Genomic DNA, 1,731 nt, shown 5'->3' on the forward strand with positions numbered 1-1,731 from the left:
TCCTTACCTGTACAATAAGGAGGTTAGACAACAGGTGTTCTTAAATGAATCTTTCAGATATGCTTGTGTGTGTGTCTGTGTACATGTGTGTGTGTGTGTACACGTGTGTTTACAGTTATAGCCAGGTAGAATTCACATACAATGAGCTAGACATATTTAAAAAGTATAATTTGATGAATTTTGATTAAAATCACCACCACAAACAAGATAATGAGCATATCCATCACCCCCAAATATTTTTGTGCCCCTTTATAATGCATCCCTTCCTCTCTCCAAATCGTTGCTAGGTAACTACTAATCTGCTATTATAGAATACTTTGAATTTTCTAGAATTTTATTAAAATGGGATAATACAGTAAGTATCTGTTTTCCTTTATTCTGCTTGCTTTGAATTAAACTTGATCTTTTTCTAGTTTCTTACTGTGAAAGCTGAGGTCATTGATTTAAGATCTTTCTTTTCTAATATAGCTGTTTAGTGCTATAAATGTCCCTCTAAGCACTGTGCTATTTCCCACAAATTTGTCTCCTGTTTTCATTTCACTGTTTAAAATACTTAATTTTCCTTGAGACTTACTCTTGAGCCATAGATTATTGAGAAGTGCGTTATTTATTTTCCAAACATTCAGAGAATTTTCTATATATCTTTCTTTTACTGATTTTTAATTTACCTCCATTGTGGTCAGAGAACATATTTTGTATGTCTTGAATCCTTTAACTTTATTGAGACTTGTTGTATGACCGAGATCTGGTCTATCTTGGTAAATAGTCAATGTGCATTTGTAAAGAACACATTTTCTGTTGTTGGGTTGAGTGTTGCTTAGGTGTCAACTAGGTCATATTTATTATTTGTGTTGTTCAAATCATCTATATATTCTTGCTTATTTTCTATCTCCTTGGTTTATCAGTTATTGAGAAGGATGTTGAAGTCTCTGACTAAAATTGTGGATTTGTCTATTTCTCCTTGCTCAGTTTTTGTTTCATGTATTTTGAATGTGTTGTTTAGGTGCAAGTATTTTTAGGACTGTTATGCCCTTATGATGAATTAACTACGTTATTATTATAAAATAGCCCTCTGAATTTCTGGTAATATTCGTTGTTTTGCAATCTGCTTTCTCTAATAATATACTCACGCCAGCTTTTTTAAAATCAATGTTAACATGGTGTATTTTCCTGTCTTTTATGTTTAACCTACTTGTGTTTTTATACTTAAAGTGGGTTTCCTATAGGCAACATATAGTTGAGGTTTTTTTCTAATTTTCTATTCTACCAATCTCAGTCTTTTAATTGGGTTGCTGTGAGACCATTAATGTATTTATTGATATGGTTCTGTTTAAAACTACCACCTAGTTATTTGTTTTTTATTTTTCTCAACTCCACCAATGTTTGAAAACTGCTATTTCATATATTTTGCCCATTTTTTGAGTTGTTAATGTGGGAAGATGAGTCCATTCATTGTTACTTCAGCATTGCTGGAAGTAGGAGTCCTTCACATTTTGTTTTTCATGCTGATTTGTTATTTATATTATGGACATTAGCCTTGTCTTTATAATATGCCAAATAGGTTCTTGCAGTTTATCACTGGTCTTTTATTTATGTATTTTTCTCATAAAAGTATTTTTAATTTCAATTTTATCAAATCTTTCATTCTTTTCCTTTAGGTTTTTATCATGCTTATAAATGTCTGCCCTATATTTTCTTCTCAACTGTCATGTTTAAAAGAAGAAAAATAAC

This window comes from Panthera onca, chromosome X (assembly GCF_046562875.1).
Source record: "Panthera onca isolate mPanOnc1 chromosome X, mPanOnc1 haplotype 2, whole genome shotgun sequence".
NCBI lineage: Eukaryota > Metazoa > Chordata > Mammalia > Carnivora > Felidae > Panthera > Panthera onca.